Genomic DNA, 17,002 nt, shown 5'->3' on the forward strand with positions numbered 1-17,002 from the left:
GTTGATGGTCAAGTATTTGTACCATTTTTCTTATGTTTATTATGATTGATTCAAGTTTCATGAAGTTATCTTAATTTGTATTAATGTGTTTTTTTGGAGAGAAATTAAACATTCAGTATTCTTATTGTATTCTTTTCTAACATGCCAAGCATAGTGCTTTTTCCAATTAGGTTATTAGGGTATTAAATATATTTGTACTGTAGCTCTTTCTCCATTATTATTTGGCAAGTTGTCAAACAGTAGCTATAAAAATATAACTTTTATTTTGAATCACTTGCAATATTATAACAGAAAAAAATACCATGACAGATTTTATTTTAGCTACATCATGAAAAGGTGACTAAGGGTACCAATAAACATGCAAATTGCCTAAAGACAAGCATCTTTTGAAAAAATTTTTTTTTCTAAACAAGGTCTGGGTTTCAGACACTGTTGGCAAATGGAGATAACGTAATTTCCTTCCAATTATCTCTTAACATGCATCCATAAATTTACTTAGAGGCACAGGAACCTCCTGGGAAAATAGAATTGGGAACCCGATTCCTTTCTCTCCACCCTGTCTGATGGATTGGAATAGTTCCTGGTGAGGTCATATTACAGGAAAAAGATGGATTGAAGGGAATTTGTCTTAGGGCAGGGAAAGTCTGCCCTGATGAACTGACTGCAAGACAAAGGATCACATTTTTTTTTCCCCTTATTTTTTCCCAAATTTTCAGAAATTTGTTGTGCAAGTTTGTGAATTGGAAGATCTATATCAATAAAGCAGAAATTAATAGCACACATTCTAAGAGACAGAAGCAGTGAGAGAAGAATTGGGTCTTGAGCAACGTGGTAGTAAGTGGGGAGGACTGTAACTTACCAGAGGATGCTTCCCCCATTGGGAAGGTGGAAGGTTTTTAGATTTTCAGAAGACACTAACATACTATTTTTTTTTAAGGGTGAAATGTCCTGATTGCCAGCTCATTCAAATTACAAATATTCTGTGGGCTAAACAAAACCGGATTACATGTAGGATACCAGGTTACCATTTCTTTACCTAAGAGCTCTCATACATGCGGGCTGTGGCCACGTTGTGTTCTAATAGCAGGCATGCTAGCTAAAACCTGTGCTTTAAGTCCACTCCCAGAGCTATTTTTTTTTTCATTCATTCCTTTCAGAGTTTAAAGAAATAGGAAAGAAAAAAAGGTTTAAAGTGTTTATAGCATTATCGATTTCTTGCCTTTATTCCAGTGGATGGGTGTTAATTAGAGTATCTTGTGTTGCTAAAAATATATTGAAAATCAAGTATTGCTGTTTTTGATGCAGTTTATTCAACCAATAGGGTTCCTTGACTTCTAGTTACAACCAGTAAGTGGCTGATTTTAATTACCTTAGTTGGAGTTTGACAGCTCACATTATAGCTAGTATCCCACATAGGACTATTACTCAAGGGGCATTGTCTCTAAGTAATCATTTAAATTGGGTCCTTTGGTTGCTTAACTAGCTTAAGTAATGAGGGGACTTTTCTGTTTCCTCCCTCCCTCCGTAACTCTCTTCCTTCTTTCCTCCCTCCCTCCCTAACTCTCTTCCTTCTTTCCTCCCTAACTTCCTAATCCCTTCCTTCCTTCCTTCCTTCCTTCCTTCCTTCCTTCCTTCCTTCCTTCCTTCCTTCCTTCCTTCCTTCCTGTAGACACTATAGGGAGTTTACAGGACATCTGTAAACAGACATCAGAGCATACCTGAGCCTCCCAGAGATTAGAATGGGGAACTAAAAACAGGAACTGAGCTTACTCTCTTTATCTCTGAGTTCAGTAGTCTCTCTTTCATTTTTCTCGGTAGGCTTCCTTTGCCTTTTCATTTTGCTTAGGGCCCCAAACTGCTAGTCTTTACTAATCTACAAGGTATTCTAGCTCAATACCTTCATTTGCAAATTTGTTCTTTGTCTTCATTTGAAATTCTTGAGAGAATCTGACTGGGTTATCTTTGGGAGATAGGATACTGAACAGTTGGCGGCATTCCTATTGATTAAGGCAAAGTGTTCCTGCTGTTAACCTTAAAAATAAAACTGCCAGTTTATTCAGGAATAGCAAACAATGGGTTTATTCAGGAATAGCAGAGAATTGCAATCTAGGACATGCAAATTATGACAAAACTGTAGGCAAGTCCACCTGAAAAAGGAGAGGAACACTCTTCTGTAGAATAAAAGGGTGACGTTGGGAAGGCTGTTATAAACAAAAAGTCCTTTGGAGTAAACTGGGAGTTCAAAGTATAGTGACTTTTCATTGGCTGAGCTGTGACTGGGTTACCGCCAACTGAGAAGCTGGGATGGATTAATCTTCCTACTGGAGCAGTGGAGTAGTATCCACCTGCAAGGTGCATCTCTTCCTGTTGGATTTGGAGTTGATGAGTGGTAGGACATGAGAGCTTCTCTGCTGAACCTTCTGACTCCATTTTAGTGAGGTATCCACTGCCATAGTCCACGTAGCTGAATTTAGGAGGATGTGCTGGATGTGGGGATTAGGATGTGGGGATTAGGATGAAGAGAAGAAGCTTTCTTCAGAACAAGGTGTAGGCCAGCAACCACTCTGAATTCTCTCTAGTACATGGGTCCCATGGCTCAGTGACTTTATCCAGAGATTCCTTGAACTCTGTATTGAACAAAAATAGCCTATGCTGACAACTGATCTTTTAGATACTTATTGACTAGTCTTCAAATAGTTTCTTTGGCTTTCTTTACTCCTGGTGTACTCACTAGACTTTTTCAGGTTATACTAGTTGAATAGCTGTAAGACTGTCATGAAGACATATATCCTTCATGGTCAATTACTGCAATATTCTCATTGTAGAATTTAATATTTAATCCTTTGGGAAAATCTCTTAAGCCTATTAGGTGCTGAAAAGGAGAAATGAAGCGAATATTTTCATACAACAACATTAATTGGAATGTTACTTTGCTCCAGGGCAAAGGGGTTTCACTTGATACGCGAAGTGTAATCAGTTTTAGAGGTGAAGGAGTACTATGTTGAGGATTTTGGATTTTGAGATTGTTCTCTTTTTCTGCTGGGAAGAATGCCATGTTTGATTGTGACGTCTGCCATGGTTTGGAATTTTTTTTTTTTAATATTTATTTATTAGAGAGCATGAGCAGGGGAGGGGCAGAGAGAGAGAGAGAGAGAGAGAGAGAGAGAGAGAGGGAGGGAGGGAGGGAGGGAGGGAGAGAGAGAATCCCAAGCAGGCTTGGTGCTGTCAGTGTGGAGCCCCATGCAGGGCTCAATCCCACAAACCGTGACATTATGACCTGAGCCAAAATCAAGAGTCGGACTCTGAACCAACTGAGCCACCCAGGCACCCCTGCCATGGTTGGAATTCTTGACCTGAATGACCTATGTTTTCTATTCCTAGTTTGAGTTAATTATTCTCTGAATGATACAATATATTAGTGTTTGTTTTCTACTTTCCTTTTGTTGTTATGTGTACCTTCTTCAGTGAATTGTATTTGTGCCAATTCCTTATGTTATGAGTATCACATAAGTGTTAAATTTTATAAGTAACTTTTTTCAAATTAAGAATTTTTAAAAGCCACAATATTATCAGATGAACTTCTAAATATAAAAAATTGTCAGCTTTTAACTGGATTCGCTAGGAATGTGAACTACTTCTTCACTTACATTGGATATTAACAGGGGTGTAGTGGGGTGGGGGGAACTCATACTTCTATGCCACAAACAAAATATAACAAATTTTTCATTCACATGAAGGGTACAGTTTCTTCCATAGTATTCACTTTATATACAGGAAGATTTTAACATTTCTAAAATCTACCCTTTAAGCAAGAACTTTCTAGTAGAGGATTAACTACTGTTTTTTTTTCTTAATTGGAGTAATACGTGAACATGGTAACAATAACAAGTACTTTTGATGAAAAGCAGCAATTCTCATTCCTTGCCTGCCATTGTTAGGCCTATCCCCAGAGACAAACATTTTTAACTATTTGGGTGTTTGGTTCTTTAGGTAACTTTAAATTACATGCTTTGCCTACACTCCTTGATTGATTAAACATCATCTGTCTACTCCCTTTTATAAAAGATGAAGACTTTTACTCCCACATCTCTCTCAATCTTTCTACTAATATTTGATAGTTAATTATGAGTTTTAGGTGTTCTCTTCATTCTTATATTAATGTGCTTTTGCTACACAACAATCATAGTTTTTTTCCTGTACAGGAGGGTGTATTATGGTAGATTAGATAGCTCTTCAGCAGTTCCTCACTTCTCCTTCATCCACCACCATGGGAAGAGTATAATTCCTCTTCCAATTAATGGGAGGCTTGGTCTTGCAACTTGTTTTGGCCAAGAGAATGCAGGAAGTGACAGTGCACCAGTTTTGAGTGTAGACCTTACAAGGCATTAAATGTTTCTCTTTGCCACTTAGGGAGTTTCTAACCTTTGTATAATAAAACATGTCCCAGTCATCTGTTGGGCACCATTGAACCCAGATGGAGAAACATGAAGATGTCAACTTCACCTGCAGCATGAAACCAGAGCTGCCTCAATTCACCTGAAGAACTTATTTCTAAGTGAGAAATCATATGTTTATTTTATGTATGCTACTGAGATTTTGTACTTGCTTATTTTGCGTACAAAATCTGATTAATATAAAAATGAGTACCTAGAAGTAGGGTGCTGCTGTAACAAAAATTTTAAATGTGTCATTGGCTTTGAGACTGGGTGGTGGTCACCAAGAAAACTATTATAGGAGGCCGGAAAAACTGGTAAACTACATAATGTAGTAGAAAAATATTTGATAAAACTGTTGTCTGTAGTAACACAGAAGACAGCAAATGTTACTAAAAAAAGTGAGTATTGGGCAAGGAAAATTCAAGGCAGAATGTTGAAAGCATGAGTTGGTTGCTAATAAGTGGACAGGATAGGGTACAACAAGAAAATCCAGTCTACCACATCTGACCTCTTGGCTGTAATTATTCATGTCGCTCCCATTCCACCTGCCTAGTTTGTCATATTAATACGTATGTATGATGGAACATGCCAGTTTGTAGGCTTCCCTTATAGCGAGTGGACAGAAAGCCATCAGGCTCCTGGTCTTCCAGATGCCACAAAGAGGAATGCTTTTCTCTGAGTCACTAAAACTGAAGTGTAAAGTTAATTTTTATGGTGATGTTTTTTCCTCCCTCTCCTTCTTTTTTCTTTTTAGGAGAAAGGCTCTAGTTAATTAGGATATTAGTTGCTGAAGCAGATAAACATGAAAATTTCCATGTTTTAACAAAATAGCAATTTATTTTTTCACTTAATGGTTCAGTGCAGGTCTTCCTCTCAGGAAACAGCTTTCCTTCTGCCTGCTCAAAATTCCTCTGTCTTGTGGTTCTGCCATCCTTAAAATGCCTTGTGATTGACCTCTTCTAGTGGAGGGAAAGGAGAATGGAGAAGGCACTTCGTAATTGCTTTGGCAAAGAAATGATGTTACTTCTACTTACTTCCCATTGGCTAAAATTAGTCACGGGGTACTGCTTAGATGTAAGAAGGTCCGAGAAATGCTGTTTTTGGCTAAACAGTTACTTCTTAGGGACAACCTTACACTATAGAAGAAGGTGTATACATTTTGGTCAACAGTTGGCCATGTTTGCTGCAAAGGACAGTTATATTCCTGCTGCTTTTTATTTTTATTTTTTTAATGTTTATTTATTATTGAGAGACAGAGACAGAGCATGAGCATGGGAGGGTCAGAGAGAGGAGGAGACAGAATCCGAAGCAGGCTCCATGCTCTGAGCTGTTAGCACAGAGCCCCTCGCGGGGCTTGAACTCACAAACCACGAGATCATGACGTGAGCTGAAGTCAGACACTTAACCAACTGAGCCACCCAGGTGCCCCAATATTCCTGCTGTTTTTAGCTGGGAGTAAATATTGTGCTCCTTGTATGCTTTGTGAATGGAAGTGGAAGAGGAAGGTGGAGGTGGAGTATTTACAGGTGGAGTATTTGTACAGTTTTTCTTTATTCAGGTCTTCAATCAATCTCTGTTCTTCTTCATTTATTCTTCTTAAAGGATGAATAGCATTTGGGTTGTTGTGAAGCACTGCATCATTTCCAGCAGGGATAACAAGGTTTTGGACTACAAATGTAGGAAATATGCTAATACATTTTGTATGACAGAGGAGGTGTCAGAGAGAAGAGTCCTGGCAGAGGTAAAAATCAAGTGCACAGAAAGCCGACCAGATACCAGATAACATGAGCATTTTCTATGTATTTGGTTACTGCTTTAGCTGTTGTATGCTAAAGATTGTTAATTCCCATATGTCTGTTGCTAATTTTCCATGAGACTAGTAGTGAGTACATTTAAAATTTTGCCTCTTTGAAACGTTTCTTTTTAATTCAGCCTTTAAAAAATTAGATGGTTGGGAGCACTGGGTGACCTAGTCGGTTGAGCATCTAACTTTTTTTTTTTTGAGCATCTGACTTTTGATTTCGGCTCAGGTCTTGATTCCAGGGTAATGGGATCGAACCCCACATCAGGCTCCACGCTGAATTTGGAGCTTGCTTGGTATTCTCCCTCTGCTCCTCTCCCTTGCTCATGTGCTCTCTCTCTCTCAAAAAAAAAAAAAAAATCTTCAAGAAAAATTAGATGGTTGGCTTATTAATATGTTGTTGCTAAATTTATTCTAGATTTAATATTAAGCTAAGTAAAATTAAGGAAGAATAATTAATAAAAATTATTTTAAATTATAAATACCTGTTTTGGGGGTGCCTGTCTGGCTCATCTGGTGGAGCATGTGACTCTTTATCTTGGGATTGTGAGTTCAAGCCCCACATTGGGCATAGGTGTTACTTAAAAATTAAAAAAAAAAAAAAAAAAAAAAGGTAAAATGTTAAAAAAAATCCCACCTGTTTTCATCTTGTTCTCTATTTTTCTTTGTCAGTTTCACCTTGGAACAAAGCTTTTTCTCCTCATGACTGAAGTATAGTCATATGACTTCAGAATTCAGAGACATGGGATTAAAAAATATTGGTGTAACAATTGTACCTAGAGAATTAACATTTAGCTTATAGCACAGAATATGAGCTGAAGTAGTTACTTTCGTTAATTGTAGAAAAATATACATAACATAAAATTTACCATTTTAAGTGTACAGTTCAGTGGCATTAAGTATATTCACATTGTACAGCTGTCACCACCATTCATCTCTAGAACTTTTTCATTTTTCCAAACTGAAACTCTATACCCATTAAACAGTAACTTCCCATTTCCCTTCTCTACCCTGAACTAACTATTTTAAATTTACCTATTTCTATGTTTTCTTACTTGTCCTGTTTGCTATCATTATAAATGAATGTATATTGAATACTCCTTATATATATGGAACTGGGGCAGATGCTGAGCAGGGTTGAATTACATTATAAAGAAGGCTGAGCAATTTGTCACCATGTTAAGTAGTTTCCTAGGTAACAGTCTTGTATCATATCCTTTATCTTATGCATACCCCACTAAGTGTGCAAAAGTACAGTACCTGTTTTTTTTTTCTTTGTTTCAGAAGTTACCAGGAAAATGTCTCGTTAACACCAGTCTGACAATTCTAAGACAAGATTGAACTGAAATATTGCTTTGGTTTCATCTGAAATTTTGAGTACCTAAATGAACATGTTTGCAAAATTATTAAATATGAAAATGGATGGTAACTTATTTTTTTTAAATCTGGATAAATTGCTATAGCTATGGTTCATACACACACACACACACATATATATATAGGTGTCCTGGTTTTATTTCTTCCTCTCTAACTTTTTCTCTGTCATGTTCATTTGTACCTCTTTCCCCTCCTGTCTGTAAGTTTGCCTATTTCCCATGGCTTTTGCCTTTAGTCTTTTGCTTAGAAATCTTACCTTTTTCAGTTCAGTCATCTCTCTGTCGGAAAATAACTTTTAAGTCTGTATTTCTTAACCCTGAGTCATAGTTCTGAATCTAGAGCTATGTCCTAAAATTTTCTCTTATGTGGTCTGCTGTTACCTCAAGCAAAATGTGTCTAATGTTGGACTTATTTTACATCTGCTTAAAACCTCATCCTCTCCTCTCTTTTTCTTTCTTTCTTTCTTTCTTTCTTTCTTTCTTTCTTTCTTTCTTTCTTTCTTTCTTTCTTTCTTTCTTTCTTTCTTTCTTTCTTTCTTTCGCTTAACTCTTAGTGGTCAAGTCTTTCCCTTTTCAGCTAGTCACCAAATCCTGTCAACTGTTTCTGTCCGTTATAGTGATCTTTATCTTATCTGACCCTTTCCATTCTTAAGGCACTCTCTCCAATATAGCACCTGATCACCTGCTGCCTATTAGTACACTAGTCCCTTAGCAATAGAATTTTCTGTCCAGTTTTTGTACCATTTTCTCTGTAACTTTTCACATGAAAGTTCTGAACAGCTATTTTGGATTATAGTTAATTGTGTCTCCTTCTCATCATTGTCTTTTTCATCTTTGTATGTGCCAGAAGCCTTGCATCATAGTTGGTAGTCAACAACTGTTTTTGAGAATATGGTATTCTAACTATAACTTCTCCTTCTAATGTATTTTATACAGCATTGCCATGTTCTTTCATTTATTTAACAAATATGTATTTATTTTTTCAAGTTTATTTATTTACTTTGAGAGAGACAGAGTCAGGGAGGGACAGAGAGAGAGGAAGAGAGAGAATCCCAAGCAGGCTCCACACTGTCAGCATGGAGCCTGATGCAGGGCTCGAACCCTGGTGGAGTGCTTAAACCCACGAACTGTGAGATCATGACTTGAGCCAAAGTCAGACACTAAACTGACTGAGCCACCCAGCTGCCCCTTAACAAATATTTATTGAGTGCTTATTATGTGCCAAGGACTCTTTAAGAGCTTAGGGATGTAATAATCAACAAAACAAAGGTATGACTCCTGGTCTAGTAAGGATAGAAGAATGACAAATTAGCAAAATAAATAGTGTGTTAAATGATGACTGCAGATGAAAAAAAATGATGGCATATGAAGGGGGGTGTCAGCGTGAAAGTTGACATTTTGGATAAAGTGGGCAGGAAGACCCTTTTGTAAAGGTAGCATTTGAATAAAGAATTGAGTGGGAAAGGAATATCTGTGGGAAAGAGTATTCCAGGCAAAGGGAACAGCAGGTGCAGAGGACCTCAGATGCATGTGTGCCTGGCATGTTTGAATATGAGGGGGTGGGGGCGGTGAGGATCATAGTGAGCTGGAAGACGAGTAGTAGTAATTAAGGGTGTATGTTAGGGGAGAGGTATTGATTGGAAAGATACGGTTTGTAGGTCACAATTAGGAGTGTGATATTACTCTGAATGAATGGCTAGCCTTTGAACATACAAGTGAAATGATTCTGACTTATGTGTTAGCAAAATCATTGTTACGCATATTAAGGAGAGAGGGGAAGTAGGGAAATCAAAGTTAGGAGCTTTACCACCAATCCCAGTCAGAGATAATGGTGGTTCAGACCTCAGTGATAGTAGTGGGAGTAGTGAGAGGTATTCTGGTTTGAGAATATTTGAAGTAGAGCTAACAGAATTTTCTGACGGATTTGGATGTAAGGTATAAAAGGAAAAGAAGAGTCAAGGATTTTTTGAAGGTCTTTGGCCTGAGCAGCTAAAGGATGGAATTGCCATTAATTGAGATGTAGGTAGCTCTGAGAGGGGCAGATTTGGCAGGGGATTTTAAGGAGTTAAGCTTCACATGTGCTAAGTTTGTGATGTCTGCTTGACATCCATGCTGAGCAAGACTGTTCAGGTTCATGTGGGTATACTAGACTGACGTTCAGGAAGGAGGTCTGAGAGTCATCAGCATAGAGATGATATTTAAAATTATGAGACCAATTGAGTCATCTGGAGAGTAAGTGTAGAAAGAAGGAGATTAAACTTTTTGAAATATCTTACTCCTTCATATCTCTGCTTGGTACATACCCCCAAAGGCTCTGCTTGGTACATATCCCCAAAGGCTGCAGCATCTCTGTGGCCTTCTACAGTATAGTTTCATATAAATCTATTTTTTTCCAGTCAAACTGAAGTACTTACATTGCTTACGCTTTCCTTTTGCGTTGCTGCTTTACTGTTTTTGCTCTTTGTATTCCTTTTATTTGAAATGCTTTGACTTCTCTCTACTCAATTTCATTTTGCAAAGTTCTGATCTTTATTCCACTCACTTTATCTTGTCTGTATTGTAAAGTTTGTCATATTTTTATATGTGTCCTTTTCCCCTAGTGAGCTAATGAGATATATGGCAGGGACCATGATTTTTAACGTCTTCTACAGAAATCAGAACCCCAGTTCTACTCCTCAGAGGCAATCTATGGGGAAGCAGTCTTTCTAACCACTAGAAACATAGAGAAAGTAAGGCTGTTCGGGGACACTTGGATATTGATTCTGTTTTCACCTCTTAGGTGAAGTTGTAGCCTTCTTGGCACTAGGTTTGGCTCAAGAACCAGGATCCTGGAACCCAGATTGTTTATAATTTCTTCCCATTAAAGGGTATAGCTTGTTAAGGCCTGTTCTTCCCCAAATGGTGGCGTAAGCCCTCAACATAAAAGAGAAGTGGAACCTTAACAGCTGAGCTTGTCAAATATTGCTAGACCCTACCTTGCCCTAGAGTGCATGACTCTACAGGCCAGCGGAAGCAGTGCTGAGATAGTCTACATCTATTCCTGCTCGTAGTGGCAGTCTTATTGCTGATGAGAGTTTTGATACTGGCTAAGTAGGAACTGCATGTAAGTGTGTGTGTGTGTGTGTGTGTGTGTGTGTGTGTGTGTGTGTGTGTGTGTTCCTTCATGTGTTTATGTTCTTTCCTTTAATTCATAGCTGGTACCTAACCTTTATTTCAGGCTGACTTACATGGGTTAGTCACAGTTCTAATGCTCTACATCTGTTAACTCTTTTAATCTTCGTAATATCCAAATGAATTAGCCATTTTCAGATAAGGACATCTCGGAGAAGATTGAGTAACCTTCAGTGATGCTATTAACACTAAGTGGAGAGGTGGGGTTTTGATTCCAGGAAGTTTTGATCCAGAGCTTATACTTTACTTTTAACTGCTGTACTGTACTAGCCTATCTAAAATGCTGCAAAAAATTCTAATTATTTTTGTCCCCTAATGGTTGCCTCTATAACTTAAAATAATGTACTTATATCATTATTTCTTGATTCATCAACTAAGGCAATAGCTGTTGATGACTTGCCATAAAAGATGAGGATTTAGTTCATTTATGCTACTCTTGTGCTACTTCAGATTTTATACAGTTATATATTATTGATGTTATTTCCTCTATCTTTGCAATTCCAATATACCTAAACTCCATTTCCTGTTCCATTAACTTTTAGTGGTATCTCTTTGTTCTCATTCTATAAAGTGAGGATATTATCACTCATATCCTTTACTTTATCTCTTTTACCTCCTTTCTGCCTTTTAACTCCTGCCAAATATCTATTTTCTCTAAAGTTATCAGTTGATAATGTCTATACTCTATTAAAAGAAAGAAGTATGACATTGTTAAGAATGTAGATTAGAATGTACATTAGAGCTAGGCTGTCTGGTTTTTACCCAAGCTCTGACATCCTAGCTGTATGAACTGGCAAGTTAATTAATCTTTCTGTGCCTCACTTTCCTCAACTGTAAAATAGGGATAATAATGGTACTTATTTCACAAGATTATTATGATGCTTACTTAAGTGATTTAATATATGTGAAGCATTTAAAACAGGGCCTGATACCAAATAAGTACTATGTGAATAATTGCTGTTAATGTTCTAATTTTTCTGTAATCATAGTTAACTTTTATGTTTTCAGTTTATTCTAAAAGTTAAAACCAATGAACAGCATTTAACTATTCAACTTATTATGATTATATAAAACAGAACCAAATAGTATGTTGTGATTACATTTCTTTGTTTATGTCCAAAGTCGTCACCCTAAGGAGAATGCTTCTGGGATCACCGTCAAATGGATTATTTTTCTTCTGCATAAATTCCTCAAAATTATGTAATATTTTAATTTTCTTTATAATTGAACCTTGACTTTCTTATGTATTGTTTTTTCCTCTAGAGTTAAGACTTACTGTTTTTTCTTCTGATTGACAAAAGAATAAGCTATCTTCATTCTGAAAATTATCTGGCTTCTCTGACATACTGGGTTATAAAATCCACTTTCTGGGGTACATGGTTGGCTCAGTCGGTTACGTGTCCAACTCTTGGCTCAGATCATGATCTCACGGTTCTTGAGATTGAGCCCTGCATTCGGCCCTATGCTGATAGCGTGGAGCCTGCTTGGGATTCTTGCTCTCCCTCTCTGCTTCAACCCCCCCCTCCCCCCCTCCCCCCACCCCCGCTCATGCACACACGCTCTCTCTAAGTAAACTTAAGAAGAATAAAAAAATAAAATCCATTTTCTTCTTGGTGACAGTTCTTTTAGAGACTTTTGTCTTTCTGTTCCACTTGGGATCTGTTACTCTCGGGATTGGCTACATAGTTGTCATTCTGGATCTTCCCTTCTCTGTGTTCCTGGGTTAGATCTTCTGTGTCTTAGATCCAATGTTTTCTTTGTTTCTCTCTTTGTTTTACTGAATAAAATTTTCAGTGTCTTCAGAACATTGCTTAGTAACAAATTTTAGGGTTCTTAAGTGCCTGAAAATGTTTTTGTTTGATTCTTATACTTGATGTACCTGTGGGTATAGAACTTTAAGTTCAAAACATTTTTCCTTCAGAATTTTGAAGACGTGGCACATTGCCTTCTAGAATTTTGTGCTGTTACTGAGAAGCCTGATGCCTGCTTATTTCTTGCCTTTCTGGAAGCTTTTAAGATATTTTCCTTATATAATTCATCTCAGAAATCTAAAGAATATGTTTAAATATTGATTTTATCTTTATTAATCTGATTGGTATTTCATGTAGCCTTTTCAATGTGAAGGCTTGTATTTTTCTTCAGTTTTCTGAGATTTTCTTTTATTTATTTGCTCTGTATTTTCTTGATTTTCTCTTGCTGGAAGTTACTCTCATGTTGAATCTCTTAGATTTGTTCTCTATTTCTTGTATCTTTTGTTTCCTTGTATTTTTCTTTCATTTTGCTGTATGTTCAGGAAATGTCCTTTATTTTTCAGTTCTTCTGTTTAAAAATGTTTTCAGGAGTCATTTGTTTTCAAAGACCTCTGTTCCTTTAGTGCTGTTTGTTTCTATGGCATCCTGTTCATGTTTTATAGATACATTATCTTAAAATTCTGTAAAGGTACTGGTTAGAATTTATTTTTTTTTTTACATTGTTTCTCCCTGAATATTCTTTGGGACTAATAATCTTTGGGAATAATCTCTGAAAATAGTTTATTTCCTTTCCTGCTCCCAGTTTTCCTCATATGTTTGGCAATTCTTCAAGCTTATTTTTATTTAAGAATAAAGGATACATTGATGTTTATTGGAAGCTGACATGAGTTTTCTTTACTATTGAATAAGTAGATATACTTCTGATAGATTTCTTTCCTGAGTGGGAGCCTGACTGAGAGTTCTATGTGGGTGGGTTAATCTACTGGAAAGCTTTAGTTTAGGATGTATAGGCAGAGGCTTGGCTGCTAGTGATGTTCCTTCATTGCCATTTGGTTTCATTCTGGTTGTCATCACTCACTTAATCATTAAATCTAGCTATCTAGCTATTATAAATCTCTCAAAAGCCTAGGTAGATTTATTGGTTGTCCTTTGTTGTATAGGAAATTTCCTAAGGTTTAACAAAGCTTAGTGGCTTAAAACAGCAATCATTTATTTAGCTCACCATCTTGTGGGTCAGCAGGTTAGGCTGGGATCAGCTGGGTGGTTGTGGTCTCAGCTCAGCTCCCTCACATTTGTGTTCAGCTGTAGTTTAACTCGATAGCTGTGTTTATGAGGGTGGTGAGCTCCTGGATGAGGCATTGGAGGCAATTGTGTCTCTCTCATCCTGCAGCAGGCTAACCTAGAATTATTTACATGAGAGTTTCAGGGATCTAAGCAAGGTAGCAGAATTGCAAGGACTTCTGAAGTAGAGACTTGGAATTGGCTTAGAATTTATAATGTGATTCTGTTGGACTCTTGGCAAAACAAGTGAAGAAGCCAGCTCAGATTCAAGAAGTAAAGGAATAGACTATATCTTTTGTTGGGAAGAGCTATGAAGTCATATTGCAAAGGGTATTAATTCAAAGAGAGGTAGAGAATTATGTTCAGCCATCCACTGTAGGGAATTAATATATTACACTGTATATTTAAATATTTTTTACCTTTGAAAACAAAGTTTTATGGTTGTGTGTGTGTGTGTGTGTGTGTGTGTGTGTGTGTATGTATGTATGTATCTATATAAACTGTATACACTTGACCCTTGAAGAATGTGAGGGTTAGGCGTGCTGACTCCTGCATACTTGGAAATCTGCATATAACTTGACTCTCCCCAAACTTTACTAATAGCCTACTCTTTACTGAAAACCTTACCAGTAACATAAATGTTTGATTAACACATATTTTGTATGTCATATGTATTATATACTGTATTATTATAATACAGTGAGGTAGAGAAAAGAGAATGTTATTAAGAAAATAATAAGGGAGAGTGCGGTGCCTGGGTGGCTCAGTTGGTTAAGCATCTGACTCTTGATTTGGGTTCAGGTCATGATTTTATGGTTGTGAGATTGAGCGCCACATCGGCCCTCCCCGCCCCCAGCATGGAGCCTGCTTGGGATTCTCTCCCTCCCTTTGTCCTTCTTCGCCTGCTTGCATGTACGAGCTCTCTTTCAAAAATAAAGAAACATTAAATAAGAAACATACATTTACATTACTGTACAAAATCCACATGTAAGTGGACTTGTGCAGTTCACACCGTGTTAAGGGTCAGCCGTCTATCTGTCTTTGAGAGCTCCCTCACCCTCATTTCCTGAATGCTATGCAAAGTCAAGTCCTGTCAGTTTTACATTCTAAATACTCTGCAATTCATTCTTTTAATTTTTTCTGCTACTACCACACTAGTCCATAATCTAGGCATAGATTATTATCCAAGATTCTACTCAATATGTACCATTGCAATATTATTTTATCCAATTTTTACAATAGGATCATTCGTCTACCCCTTCTAGCCCCCCCCCCCCCCAATCAGAAATTCATTCTCCACACTGCAATTAAGGTCTTCCTTTTATAATGCAAATCTGGTTGTATCCTCTTGTGCTTAAAAAGTGGCTCAATTGGCTAAGTGTCCAACTTTGGCTCAGGGCATGATCTCGCGGTTTGTGAGTTCGAGCCCTGTGTCGGGCTCTGTGCTGACAGCCTGGAGCCTACTTCAGATTCTGTGTCCCCCTCTCTCTCCACCCCACTCCTACTTGTGCTCTGTCTCTATCTTTCAAAAATGAATAAACATTAAAAAAATTAAAAAGTATCAATAACTTTCTGTGACCCTTCAGGTGAAGATCATAGTTCTTACTGTAGCCTACAAGGAGATGCTATTATTGAGACCTGAGAAATGTTTGAATGTGAAGGATAGCCAGACACTTTCTAATATGGCATGGTTTTGAATTTATATATTTAAGTACCTATAGTTAAGATGATATTCTCCCAAATTAATGTTTAGTCAGTGAAGGCAAACATTAACACAGATGGATAAATTTGTAAAATTAGTAGACATTTTTCATTGCTCTTTTAAAATCATTTTTTATTTTTTAAGTTAATTTATCTATTTTGAGAGAGAGAGAGAGAGAGAGAGAAGGAGAGAGGGGGGCAGAACACAAGCAGGGGAGGAGCAGAAAGAGAAGAAGAGAGAGAATATCAAACAGGCTCTACACTGTCAGTGCAGAGCCCAGTGCAGGGCTTGAACTCATGAACCATGAGATCATGACTTGAGCTGAAATCAAGAGTCAGACACTTAACCAACTGAACCACCCAGGTGCCCCTAATTGCTCATTATTTGTGTGTTATATCTTAATCATTTTTTTCTATGTTAGTCATTTTCTTTTTTTACCCACTTTATTGAGATACAGTTAACATATAACATTGTGTAGGGTTAAGGTATACAATGTGATGATTTGTTACAGATACATTTTGTGAAATGACCACCACAATAGGGTTAGTTAACACCTTTATCACCTCACATAATTACTGTTTTTGTGTATGTGTAGTGAGAACATTTAAAATCTAGCGATTTTCAAATATATAAACTATTTTTAACTGTAGTCACCTTACTATACATCAGATCCTTAGAACTTATTCATCTCATAACTGAGGTTTGTACTTTTGACCAACATCTTACCATTCCCCCCCCCCCCCCCCAACCCTCGAACCACCATTCTATTCTGTTTCTATTAACTTGGCTTTTTTCTTTTTTTTTTTTAACTTGGCTTTTTTCATATTCCATATATAAGTGGGATTATATAGTATTTGTCTTTGTCTGACTTATATCATTTCGCATAATGCCCTCAAGGTCCATCCATGTTGTTGCAAATGGCAGGATTTCCTTCTAATGGCTAATATTCTATTGTGCGCGCGTGTGTGTGTATGTATGTGTATACACATATACATACCATCTTTTCTTTATCTATTCATTTGTCCATGGATACTTAGGTTGTTTCCATATCTTGGCTATTAGGAATAATGCTGCAGTGAACATGGGGATGCAGATATTTCTTCAAGTTCCTGATTTTATTTCCTTTGGGTGTATACCCAGAAGTGGGAATGCTAGATCATATGGTAGTTCTATTTTTAGTTTTTGAGGAACCTACACACTGTTTTCCATGGTGGGTATACCAGTTTACATTCCCACCAATGGTGCACAAAGATTTCCTTTGCTCTACATCCTTACCTTGTCTCTTGTTTTTTTGTTTTTTTTTAAATTTTTTTTAACGTTTATTTATTTTTGAGACAGAGAGAGACAGAGCATGAACGGGGGAGGGGCAGAGAGAGAGGGAGACACAGAATCGGAAACAGGCTCCAGGCTCTGAGCCATCAGCCCAGAGCCTGATGCGGGGCTCGAACTCACGGACCGCGAGATCGTGACCTGGCTGAAGTCGG

The 17,002-nt window shown here is 37.3% G+C and overlaps 1 long non-coding RNA gene across 1 annotated transcript; it reads left to right on the top strand.

Moving 5' to 3' along the window:
* The first annotated feature begins 3,209 nt into the window (after positions 1-3,209).
* LOC109500817 lies at positions 3,210-7,660 on the top strand. Its single transcript, XR_006599550.1, has 2 exons — positions 3,210-4,555; positions 7,522-7,660. It is a non-coding gene; the product is annotated as an uncharacterized LOC109500817 (long non-coding RNA).
* Positions 7,661-17,002: the final 9,342 nt, after the last annotated feature.

Source organism: Felis catus, chromosome B3, assembly GCF_018350175.1.
Source record: "Felis catus isolate Fca126 chromosome B3, F.catus_Fca126_mat1.0, whole genome shotgun sequence".
NCBI classification, from domain to species: domain Eukaryota; kingdom Metazoa; phylum Chordata; class Mammalia; order Carnivora; family Felidae; genus Felis; species Felis catus.